The sequence below is a fragment of the Gigantopelta aegis genome, chromosome 8, assembly GCF_016097555.1.
Source record: "Gigantopelta aegis isolate Gae_Host chromosome 8, Gae_host_genome, whole genome shotgun sequence".
NCBI lineage: Eukaryota > Metazoa > Mollusca > Gastropoda > Neomphalida > Peltospiridae > Gigantopelta > Gigantopelta aegis.
In genome coordinates, this window is record NC_054706.1 from 14,033,213 (window position 1) to 14,046,454 (window position 13,242).

The 13,242-nt window shown below is 36.5% G+C and overlaps 2 non-coding genes across 2 annotated transcripts; both read right to left on the reverse strand.

Moving 5' to 3' along the window:
* Positions 1–2,517: 2,517 nt before the first annotated feature.
* On the reverse strand, positions 2,518–2,590 carry Trnat-ugu. The gene has a single exon. It is a non-coding gene; the product is annotated as a tRNA-Thr (tRNA).
* Positions 2,591–6,282: 3,692 nt separating this feature from the next.
* On the reverse strand, positions 6,283–6,355 carry Trnat-ugu. Its single transcript has one exon. It is a non-coding gene; the product is annotated as a tRNA-Thr (tRNA).
* Between the last annotated feature and the right edge of the window lie 6,887 nt (positions 6,356–13,242).

Genomic DNA, 13,242 nt, shown 5'->3' on the forward strand with positions numbered 1-13,242 from the left:
ATTACATTTATATGTAGAAACTGAGTTATTTGTGTTTATATAATTGTTGTGTTATACAATTTGATAATATTATACATTAACACACACACACACACACACAATATTATTATTACACATACACCCATAATACATTATATTAACATATATATATATATATATACATACATACATGGCCGTACCACTTTTTGTTTGTTTTGTGGGTTATATTTGAACATTTCCTTCACTGAAAGATGTCTGGCAACCTCGAGCCGTACCACTATTTTTTTAAACTGCCACCGCTGCATATGTATTTATCTGTGAAGCTATCATTACATATACAGGTGTATATTTACTACATTATGCATGTACATTCCAAAAATAACAAATTACCAACAGTAATCTGTGATATTAGAACATCTTAGAATCAAAAACAAAAAAATACTTAATGCTATGAATTATAAGCACATAACATGTGAATTTATGTAATGTAATTTATGTAATGTTGCTGTAACAACAGCCCCCACTGTGACGATATTTTGCCAACATAAAAAAAAATATATATATATATATATATATATATATATATATATATATATATATATATATAATAATAATAAATTAAAAAAAATAATAATAATAAATGTGTGAGTTCATGTTTTTGACTGTTTATTATTTAATTTCAGCGTATTCGCCTTTATTTTGTCATGAAATTATATATTTTTAATTATTTGCCATGTATATAGCCAACCCTCATTTGCCAAGTCTCTATACACGGCAGTCGTATATATAAAATTCAAGACTAAATTATACGGCTGTCGTATATATAGAAATATTTTATTTAACGACGCACTCAACACATTTTATGTACGGTTATATGGCGTCAGACATATGGTTAAGGACCACACAGATTTTGAGAGGAAACCCGCTCTCGCCACTTCATGGACTACTCTTTCCGATTAGCAGCAAGGGATCTTTTATTTGCACTTCCCACAGGCAGGATAGCACAAACCATGGCCTTTGTTGAACCAGTTATGGATCACTGGTCGGTGCAAGTGGTTTACACCTACCCATTGAGCCTTGCTGAGCACTCACTCAGGGTTTGGAGTCGGTATCCAGATTAAAAATCCCATGCCTCAGACTGGGATCCGAACCCAGTACCTACCAGCCTGTTGTCGTATATATACTATAATAATCTATAGCTGAACTGAAATAATTAAATGTTCACTCTCAACAAAGTCTCTTGGGTGCAAGAAATTTTTGTTAAAAGAAAAAAAAAAATATGAAAACAATCTTTCATAACTAATACTGTCATTAAAATCGGTAAACTTACCTCGGCATTGCGTCTTTTCTGGAAAGCAGACCTAGGGCGGCGAATCGGCATCTCTACCGAATTTTCAACAAACTCCCTGTTGGTAAATACAGTCGGGACAGCAGTGCCTTTTAACGAGATTCTTGCATTGCTGTATCCCATCTTAGCCATTTCAACCGGGTCCCGAGCGAAAGCATCCTTTTCGAAATGTGCCGAACACAACCGACTTGTACATTTTGGTGTCCATCCTTCTCACCTCTCTGACACCGATGGATCCAAATGTTCCTTCTAGAATCACCTTCCGGCGGAAATCTAAAAAAGCTGATTCCTGATCCCTTTCTTGATTGGTTTTGACATCCCCATGCCACACAATAAACCATATTATAAAGGATAATTCCGTAATTTAACTCAGTATTGTTCGAAGAAAGCACGCTTTTGTAATGGCAAACAATAGGCTATTGAATAGCGGTTCACGGTTGGACAGCGTCTCTGACGTCATCACGGAAATTGCCGATCTTTGCCGGTAAAATATGCATATTTCCCAACGATGTCAGAATTACGAATTGTACTGCTTTTAAATAGTGAAATAATTTTTATATATTTTGTAAATTATTTTTTTAGTTATATTTGGCATCATATATTTACACAATTACAATATTTAGACGCTGTTCACAAATCCTTTAAGGACCACACAAATATTGAGAGAGGAAACCCGCTGTCGCCACTTCATGGACTACTCTTTTTCGATTAGCAGCAAGGGATCTTTTATATACATCATCCCACAGACAGGATAGCACGTACCACGGCCTTTGATATACCAGTCGTGGTGCACTGGCTGGAACGAGAAATAGCCCACGGGGATAGATCCCAAACCGACCACGCATCAAGCGAACGCTTTACCACTGGGTTACGTCCCGTCCTAGTTATCTATGGTTTATTAGATGAAGAATTTGGAATAAAATTAAACCTAAAAGTATTCATTATTTATTCTACATACACTAAGACTAACACTTTCTGTAGTACATCCAATGATGAAAATCTCCTATTAGTTATACTGACAAAATGATGCATCAATATTAATTAAATCTGGTGATTAATTTCACATTGAAAGTTACCAGTGTTTTCTTTTATTTATGCACATTTACCAAATTGCAAAGCAAAATTGTGTCAGTATACTTAGGACTGGGGAAAAAAGAAGATTTTAATAGGAATAAAAATATTAGCAATTCAGCCTCCAGTGAGGATCGAACTCACGACCCCTGGTTTACAAGACCAGTGCTCTATCCACTGAGCTATAGAGGCTCGATAACATAATTCGATGTTGTTTTATATATAACAAATTTATTCCGTTGTTTTTGTTCCGTATGTACATAAATGTGTATGACTTGGAAGTTGTGTATACGTTTATGAAGGAAATGGTTTATTTAACGACGCACTCAACACATTTTATTTACGGTTATATGGTTAAGGACCACGCAGACATTGAGGGAGGAAACGCGCTGTCGCCATTAAATGTGCTTTTTTCTGATTAGCAGTAAGGAATCTTTTATATGCACATGATCCATCCCATAGACGGGATAGCACATACCACGGTATTTGAGGTACCAGTCGTGGTGCACTGGCTGGAGCGAGAAATAGCCCAATGGGCCCACTGACGGGGATCGATCCCAAACTGACCGCGCATCAAGTGAGCGCTTTACCACTAGGATACGATGCGTTTATTAATATTAGTATTATTACCGAGCCTTGGCATCAATTTCCAGTCATTGAGATAAAGAGAATAATACATGAGTGGCCGTTAGATACCATTTATCTTACAATGAGTGGTTTTTAAACGTATCTAACGAGCGATTTCAAGCGAGTTGGATACGTTTTTAAATAACGAGTTGTAAGATAAATGGTATCTAACGGACACGAATGTATTATTTATTTCTTACATATCCTTAAAAATCAGGTTTTAAGCAAATTTTAACATCTTTTTTTTTTTTACTAAAGGTATTTACAGCCCTTGCCCTTGTAGCCAACTGACGCATCACAGACAAAATGGAGAGAAAAAAATTGTTATCTGAGAATGGGTCCACGGATGGGATTCGATCCTTTGACTCGAGCACCTCAGTCGAGCGCTCTAACGACTGACCTAGATCCCGCCTCCAAACATTAATTCATCTACTTATTCGGACATTAATTCATATATTATTTATTTATTCATTCCGATGGCCGTGTGAACCCCACCCGACACCGATTCACTCATGGCATATCTAAGTTCGTGAGATAAAATACTGATGTTTGTGTCAGCCACTACTAATTTACATGTTAACAACGGGGTACGATGACATCATATTTTTGGGGTTTTTTTAGGAATGTAAAGGCGCGTTTTGACTGAGTAACTAGTAGTAGTGATTTGTAATACAGTCAAATGTATTGTGCTTTTTCATTATTTGCTTGTAAATCGTAGCTATAGTTATGTATGTGCTCACTGATCACTTAATTAATGGTGGCAGCCGGAGGAGGATAAAGTTTCATATTAAAATCAAAGTGACATACGCTAGTTTTTTAAACACTACGATGTATTTTGTAAAAAACTATTAGAGTAGTTTTTGATAATTTAAATTAGATGTTCCGTTTGTTGTTTAGAATATTCATTTTGGTACATCCGATGTTGGGGGGGGGGGGGGGGGGGGCGTTATCCTGGGTTTTGTAATACCCCCAAAACACATTTTTCATAATTCTAAAAACGCACGTATCTCTGAGAAGTAATGATTATCAAGCCAAGCACTAGTCAGTTCTAGACGATATGTCACCGCCTAAGTATCACATACTTCAGTTTCACTCTGTTATAACCTTACCAACTGTGTTACATGTTTGTAGATTAACCAACTTAATTGTCCATTTTCACGGACTGAAACTCGGGTATTCTCTATATTACATGACATGTTTCAACAAGCAGTACACAGCTTAAGACGACCACCCCCACCCCCGGATATTCGGGTAAAATGAGCTTGCTTGAAAACTTTTTATTATGTATTTCCACCATTCTACCCACAACATTAGTTGTAATCCATGTAAAATGCGTACTGAATTGTTCGGCAGTAATACTAATAGGAATAAAATATGTAATTTTTAAGATTCGGGCATTTTCGTTTTAATATGGGCAAAAATAAGTTCCTCCACCACCCTCACACCCCTACACAGAATGGGATCCCATGCGCCTATGGCTAGTGGAATAAAAATAAAATCGTGACACGCTTCTTAAAAAGCAATGACACGGAAAGTAAAGCAGATTGTACTTCGCCTGTGTCTCTTGGGGTATTATTACACCAACATGACATGGCTTTTATTAGCTGTGTGAGATGAAAACTGATACATGTAGCCTACCTCAACGACGACAACACCAAGCTAGTTTATTGTTCTCTTTAGTTCACTTTAACTTGAGTTCCGTGCTTATATTATTTTTTTAAGATTCAAGCACACTGTCCTGGCTACACACACCTCATGTTATCTGAGCTATCTGTCCAGGACAGCGGGGTATGTAATTGAATAGTTAGTGGTTAGTGAAAGAGAAGTCGGTATAATGGTGCCTGGCTGACACACCCTCCATGAGCCTTTAAAGCACTGGATGGGAGCTGATACCAGGATGCGAACCTAACACATACCAGCCTTAAAAGGGACAGTCCTGAATTACAACCATTGTAAAATGTTTATGACCAACAGAGCCTTTTCGATGACATAACCTACAAGTTAAATATATGTTCTTTATTTGAAATCAGTTGTCTGTTTTACAAGGTGTTTTGTTGTCTGAATGTTGGCAGTAGCCCAAAAACGGATTTACCTCCCAATAATTTCAGACCTTTTTTTGGGAAAAATGCTACCCGGACCCCCAATTTCCTTTGGTGCCCGGTTTTTTTAAGTTAAAAAAACGATTTTTTAATCCCATTTTGGCATTTTTAAACGTCCGGTGGGAAATTTAAAAAAGCTTGGGGCAAGTACTTTAATTCCCTTTTTAAGGTAAAACAAAAAAAGTAATTTTGACAGGCCTTCCGACAACCTGACTTTAAAAAAAAAGCGAAAATTAAAAAATTTAAAAAAACAAGTTGATTCGAAAAAATGGGGGAAGTTTTTTTCTTTTTAAATCCGGGAAAAGGGGAAAATATTGGCTTTGAATCCGTTGGACAAAAAAAACGAAACCCCGAACCCAAGGTTTTCTTTCTTGGGACAATTGGACCCTTGGTTTTAAGAAAATCTTAATAATATTTTAAAACTATTTAATAAAAAATATTCAAAGGGGGCATAAACCCAAAATGGGTATGTATTTTTTTCTCGTTTAATTCCGGGAAAAAAACACAGGTAAACCAATTCATAGTAATATAATTAATCATCTATGGAAGGAGGAAAGGAACCGTTTTATTTAACGACGCACTCAACACATTTTATTTACGTTTATATGGTTAAGGACCACACAAATATTGAGAGAGGAAACCCGCTGTCGCCACTTCATGGACTACTCTTTTTCGATTAGCAGCAAGGGATCTTTTATATACATCATCCCACAGACAGGATAGCACGTACCACGGCCTTTGATATACCAGTCGTGGTGCACTGGCTGGAACGAGAAATAGCCCACGGGGATAGATCCCAAACCGACCACGCATCAAGCGAACGCTTTACCACTGGGTTACGTCCCGTCCTAGTTATCTATGGTTTATTAGATGAAGAATTTGGAATAAAATTAAACCTAAAAGTATTCATTATTTATTCTACATACACTAAGACTAACACTTTCTGTAGTACATCCAATGATTGAAAATCTCCTATTAGTTATACTGACAAATGATGCATCAATATTAATTAAATCTGGTGATTAATTTCACATTGAAAGTTACCAGTGTTTTCTTTTATTTATGCACATTTACCAAATTGCAAAGCAAAATTGTGTCAGTATACTTAGGACTGGGGAAAAAAGAAGATTTTAATAGGAATAAAAATATTAGCAATTCAGCCTCCAGTGAGGATCGAACTCACGACCCCTGGTTTACAAGACCAGTGCTCTATCCACTGAGCTATAGAGGCTCGATAACATAATTCGATGTTGTTTATATATAACAAATTTATTCCGTTGTTTTTGTTCCGTATGTACATAAATGTGTATGACTTGGAAGTTGTGTATACGTTTATGAAGGAAATGGTTTATTTAACGACGCACTCAACACATTTTATTTACGGTTATATGGTTAAGGACCACGCAGACATTGAGGGAGGAAACGCGCTGTCGCCATTAAATGTGCTTTTTTCTGATTAGCAGTAAGGAATCTTTTATATGCACCATGATCCATCCCATAGACGGGATAGCACATACCACGGTATTTGAGGTACCAGTCGTGGTGCACTGGCTGGAGCGAGAAATAGCCCAATGGGCCCACTGACGGGGATCGATCCCAAACTGACCGCGCATCAAGTGAGCGCTTTACCACTAGGATACGATGCGTTTATTAATATTAGTATTATTACCGAGCCTTGGCATCAATTTCCAGTCATTGAGATAAAGAGAATAATACATGAGTGGCCGTTAGATACCATTTATCTTACAATGAGTGGTTTTTAAACGTATCTAACGAGCGATTTCAAGCGAGTTGGATACGTTTTTAAATAACGAGTTGTAAGATAAATGGTATCTAACGGACACGAATGTATTATTTATTTCTTACATATCCTTAAAAATCAGGTTTTAAGCAAATTTTAACATCTTTTTTTTTTTTACTAAAAGGTATTTACAGCCCTTGCCCTTGTAGCCAACTGACGCATCACAGACAAATGGAGAGAAAAAAATTGTTATCTGAGAATGGGTCCACGGATGGGATTCGATCCTTTGACTCGAGCACCTCAGTCGAGCGCTCTAACGACTGACCTAGATCCCGCCTCCAAACATTAATTCATCTACTTATTCGGACATTAATTCATATATTTATTTATTTATTCATTCCGATGGCCGTGTGAACCCCACCCGACACCGATTCACTCATGGCATATCTAAGTTCGTGAGATAAAATACTGATGTTTGTGTCAGCCACTACTAATTTACATGTTAACAACGGGGTACGATGACATCATATTTTTGGGGTTTTTTTAGGAATGTAAAGGCGCGTTTTGACTGAGTAACTAGTAGTAGTGATTTGTAATACAGTCAAATGTATTGTGCTTTTTCATTATTTGCTTGTAAATCGTAGCTATAGTTATGTATGTGCTCACTGATCACTTAATTAATGGTGGCAGCCGGAGGAGGATAAAGTTTCATATTAAAATCAAAGTGACATACGCTAGTTTTTAAACACTACGATGTATTTTGTAAAAACTATTAGAGTAGTTTTTGATAATTTAAATTAGATGTTCCGTTTTGTTGTTTAGAATATTCATTTTGGTACATCCGATGTTGGGGGGGGGGGGGGGGGGGGGGCGTTATCCTGGGTTTTGTAATACCCCAAAACACATTTTTCATAATTCTAAAAACGCACGTATCTCTGAGAAGTAATGATTATCAAGCCAAGCACTAGTCCAGTTCTAGACGATATGTCACCGCCTAAGTATCACATACTTCAGTTTCACTCTGTTATAACCTTACCAACTGTGTTACATGTTTGTAGATTAACCAACTTAATTGTCCATTTTCACGGACTGAAACTCGGGTATTCTCTATATTACATGACATGTTTCAACAAGCAGTACACAGCTTAAGACGACCACCCCCACCCCCGGATATTCGGGTAAAATGAGCTTGCTTGAAAACTTTTTATTATGTATTTCCACCATTCTACCCACAACATTAGTTGTAATCCATGTAAAATGCGTACTGAATTGTTCGGCAGTAATACTAATAGGAATAAAATATGTAATTTTTAAGATTCGGGCATTTTCGTTTTAATATGGGCCAAAATAAGTTCCTCCACCACCCTCACACCCCTACACAGAATGGGATCCCATGCGCCTATGGCTAGTGGAATAAAAATAAAATCGTGACACGCTTCTTAAAAATCAATGACACGGAAAGTAAAGCAGATTGTACTTCGCCTGTGTCTCTTGGGGTATTATTACACCAACATGACATGGCTTTTATTAGCTGTTGAGATGAAACTGATACATGTAGCCTACCTCAACGACGACAACACCAAGCTAGTTTATTGTTCTCTTTAGTTCACTTTAACTTGAGTTCCGTGCTTATATTATTTTTTTAAGATTCAAGCACACTGTCCTGGCTACACACCTCATGTTATCTGAGCTATCTGTCCAGGACAGCGGGTTATGTAATTGAATAGTTAGTGGTTAGTGAAAGAGAAGTCGGTATAATGGTGCCTGGCTGACACACCCTCCATTGAGCCTTTAAAGCACTGGATGGGAGCTGATACCAGGATGCGAACCTAACACATACCAGCCTTAAAGGGACAGTCCTGAATTTACAACCATTGTAAAATGTTTATGACCAACAGAGCCTTTTCGATGACATAACCTACAAGTTAAATATATGTTCTTATTTAGAATCAGTGTCTGTATTTACAAGGTGTTTGTTGTTGTCTTAATGCTTGCAGTAGCCCAAACCGGATTTTACCTCCCAATAATTTCATACGTATGAAAAAAGATATATCACAAATTAAAGTAAAAATTGAGTGCTACAAACATTAGTATACGACCGCAAACACATTCGATATACAGACACTGGTATTCTAAACAAGAAAATTTATTTAGTATGAAATCGCCAACAAGGCTCTGTCATCGCAAACATCTTACAATGGCTGCAAACTCAGGACAGTTCGTTTAAAATCTTGACTTTGAAGCCATTGTAACATGTTGGATTTGTTTGTTTGTTTTGGGGTTTTATTTATTTATTTATTTTTATTTATTTATTCATATTAAAATTGCATTAACATCAGGTGGGCTTTTTTTTACCAATCATAAATTAAGACGTGTTTCTAACAAAAGATACAAATTTTAGATTCTGTTAAAGGTAGGGTCAACTCAAATAAGAGCCTTATGTGTTGGAAAGATGCATACCCGGACCACCAACACATACTGACACTTTGGCAAATGAAAAACGCGTAATTTTAGAGTTAATAAAAAAACATGATTATTCCTGCTAACTGGGGGCAGCCATTTTGTTTCATTTTTGTGACGTCCGGTGGGATAGCTTGGGGCGAAGTGACGTCAGCTCCTGACCATCTCCTGTATGTACAGTGTAAACAAAAACAGTAATTTTCGACAAGGCGCTTCTCTTTGATCAACCTGACTTGTAAAACAGCATAAATGACGTAATAATATAATAAACTATTTAACTAAATATATTTCAAGTTGCATTAACGGAACAAAATGGGGTTATAGTATTTTTCTCTGTTTAATAATCCAAAGGGAAAATGTACACTATTAGGCCTATTGATATGCTACGTTGGAGCAAAAACGACAACCCACGATACCCAAGTGATAATTTTCTTTTCTTTGGGACTACGTAATTGGTCAGTTCTGTGGTTTTAGATGGAAAAGTCTACTTAATCAATAGTTTTACAGAACTATTTACAGTAATAAACCATGTCCATTACAATTTTAGGGGCGACAGGTAATATTCCACAATACCGGTATGTATTTTTGTGTCTAGACAGCGTCAATTAATTGGCTCGTCTGGTTACCAATCAAATACACACCTGCCAATCAGGAATCACAGGTAGAAGCAACTAACAGCATAGACCAATTAACTAAGAAAACACGCCGTGTATCATTTCAGTACGTAGGTTAATGCATGGGCAAAACATTGTTAATTGTTTCGACTTGTTGTGTAGCCACTTTGACAATGGTATTTTATTTTGTATTGAAAAATAATATATATAGTGCTGGATATACTTATTGTTGGCTTACTGAGATGTGTATTATTACAGAACATTGCAATGTAGGACTATTTATCATCCCGCAAAAACCAGGTAGATTGTGTTTCTCTAGTTCTAAGGCTCATTCCTGACGTAACGCGTTAAGTATTACGTAACCACCAGCTTGCCAGAGGGCGTACTCACTGAGATGGTACAAAATGGCTGCGCCCGTTATATATAATAGCCGTCACATTTAACCGTTTTATTAATTAACTATACGATTATAGTGTTGATATTAAGCAATAATGTGCATTACATATCGTTGAATATGCATACCAGGCCAAATGCCTTAACTATCCTCTCCTTCAACGCATCATGTCGGGAATTTTTAAAAATGAAAATATATAATTAATAATAATACAAATACTGAACTCTCTCTCTCTCTCTCTCTCTCTCTCTCTCTCTCTCTCTCTCTCTCTCTCTCTCTCTCTCTCTCTCTCTCTCTCTCTCTCTCTCTCTGTGTGTGTGTGTGTGTGTGTGTGTGTATACAAATACTGCATAGAAGTTAAATCTCAATATGGCCTGGGCTATTGTTAAATCGTCTGGGTTACTTTTAAATGGTAACATGGATAACAAGATGTTCAATATAGTAAAACTGTAGCTCCAAAACAGCTAAATGGACATTTTGATTTTTATGTAGTTTCCCAGTCCCAATTCCAAGGACTAATCAATAGGGGACATCAACATTTTACAATTCCTTTTTTTCTAATGTTAGAACCAGTACTTTTTCAAGATTATATAAACCCACACCTCCTCCACCACCATAACCACTGGCCTTTAACGCGTGTTATATCGGACTCTTTCCTCCTTTTTCTAAAATTCCAGGATCGGTTTCAGAGTTTGAGACTACTCCAAAGAATGTGCCCCTGCACGTGCTGTAACCTCACCGTGGTGCAGGGGTGTAACATTCTCTTTGAGAATGGCCAATACAGCACAATTGAAATTTTGAGTAAAAGTCTGTGATGTTTGTGTTTTTGCACAGTTCTTTACACTGTTTTTATTTAAATCTTGAATGTTTGTGTTGATGTTGACCATCACTTTATTTGTTTGCATTACCATAGTGTGACACCCAATAGCCGATGTATTTTTCGTGCTGGGGTGTTGTTAAACATTCATTCATTCATTCATTCATTCATTCATTGATTCATTCATTCATTCATTCATTCATCCATTCATTCCAAAGAATGTAACTACTAATATCTTCTAGTCTCGGGGCAGGTTGTTAGTTTTGTTCTTTTCAAATTGTTCGCCTACGGCCAACTAAACAGTAAAGTCATAAAGTTAACATTGGGCTTAAAGCAGTTGGAGAACATACTTAACAAAGGTTTACAACTTCAGTGGCATGGTATTGGTTAATAAAAATGAAGCTATATATTTTGCCTTTGAAAAAAGAGTTCTACTATTCAGTTAGGTTTCATTACACACTTTGAAGTTTTGTAATCAAGGTAAGGGGTGTTTATCTTACGTCATCTCAGCACGTTTTAAACCTCGGGTATTTAAAAGGAAGGCAGGAAGGTTTTATTTAACGACGCACTCAACACATTTTGTTATGGTTATATGGCGTCAGAAATATGGTCAAGGACCACAGTCAATGAGAAAGGAACCCTACTGCCGCCACGCAATGAATGGGCTACTCTTTCTGATTAGCAGCAAGGGATCTTTTATATGCAGCATCCCACAAACAGGGTAGTACATACCACGGCCTTTACACCAGTTGTGGAGCACCGACAGGGATGAGAAATAACACAATGCGCCCACCAACGGGGATCGGTCCTAGACCGATCGCGCATCAAGCCTTTGGGCTGCGTCCCGCCCCTTCGGGTTTTTGGTGTCCAACTGCTCGCCCTTCGTCTACATGTATACAGTGAGAAGGGAAAAATCCATGTAAAAGAAGCCTTGCTGCTAATCAGTAAAGTAGTCGGCAGCATGACAGCAGTGTTTCCTGTTTGTTCGGTGGTTGTTGTGGGGGTTTTCGTGGGTTTTTAAATTTATTTTGTAGTTGTTTTTTGTTGTTGTTTTTGTAATTATTTGTACTGACTTTCTAAATCTTACAGATATACATAAAAATAATGATTTGACATACCAGTACTTAATAGTGTTTGTGTATATGTCACTGGCATATTATGTCATGTATATGCATGTAAGCATTTTATTTGACGCTAGTGGTTTTAGTAGATAATTACCCCCCCCCCCCCAAAAAAAAAAAAAAAAAAAAAAAGGTGTTCGTTACAAAGAAATGTATAATATTTTAAACAAATCGACAATAGTGCCAACTTCCCAAAAAAAAAATTACAATTTAGGTTTCATACTATCATTACAGGAGTGGGAAAAAGTGTATAATTTACCATTTATATGTTTAAAAGATACAACTTTACAGTGGTTTCAATATAGAATTCTACATTGAATAATCACGACAAACACGTTCTTACATAAAATAAAATACATAGAATCAAATGTTTGCGAGTTTTGTCATAGACAACCAGAAACATTGGAGCATGTGTTCTATGACTGCTCTAAAGTCTTTCTTTTATGGAAGGAAATTGAACAATGGATTCAGGACAAAGGTGAACATACACAACTCGATAAACAGACAGTCTTGTTTGGAATCATAAAGAGGGAAAAAAGCAAGATGGTATTTATTAATTGGCTCATTATCAATGTTAAATACTATATATATATAGATCTAAAATGCAGAAACATGGACCTAACATATATGCTTTTTTAAATATTTTAAAAGATAAAATAGAAATTGAAAAATATATACTTCTCAAAAATTGTCAATTTCAAGAATTTGAGGAATATTGGGCACCTTGGTCCAGATACCTAGAAACAAGACATGGCAATACAATGTTCTAGAGGTATTTCAATACAAATATGTTTTCTCTTTCGAAATTAAAGTATTTAATTCACTCTTTCTTTCCTTCTTCCTTCCTTACCTTCTCTTTTCTCCCTTTACCATTTCCTTCAAATCTTTCCTCTACCTCTATCTTCACTGTTAACCCGACATATTAGTGAACTCCATGTTTTCATGTATTCATGCTTATTAATATTATTATA